Below are 433 nucleotides of genomic sequence, written 5' to 3'. Positions count from 1 at the left end.
TGGCCTTGCCACTCACTGAGCATTTCTCTGATATTGTACCAGTTCTTTGTCTAGGCATCAATTTTCCCATATGTAAAATGGAGAGAAATTGCCTGTCTTGAGGGATTATCACTGAGAGTTGGTTATGTTGCAGAGTAAGTGATAAATAAATGCTAAATCTTTTTTTTCTAATATTTTTTATATTGTTATAATTTTAATGATATTCAACTTATTGTGTTTGGGAATTTAATGAGCAAACATGTGGAAAGTTTTTAGAACAATGCCTGGCCAAACAAAATTATTTCATATAAGTGCTACCTATTAATACCATTTATTATTGTATTAATACCAGTTAATATTTTTTTTATGGTTTCTGCCTGAATTTCTAAACCTCAGTTTTCCCACTTTCTATCTAAGCAAAATACCTAGACTTTATATTCAATCGCCTCACTTT

Source organism: Galeopterus variegatus, unplaced genomic scaffold (assembly GCF_000696425.1).
Source record: "Galeopterus variegatus unplaced genomic scaffold, G_variegatus-3.0.2 Scaffold4190, whole genome shotgun sequence".
Taxonomy (NCBI): domain Eukaryota; kingdom Metazoa; phylum Chordata; class Mammalia; order Dermoptera; family Cynocephalidae; genus Galeopterus; species Galeopterus variegatus.
The sequence above is the reverse complement of the archived record's forward strand: the minus strand, read 5'-3'. Positions refer to the sequence as shown.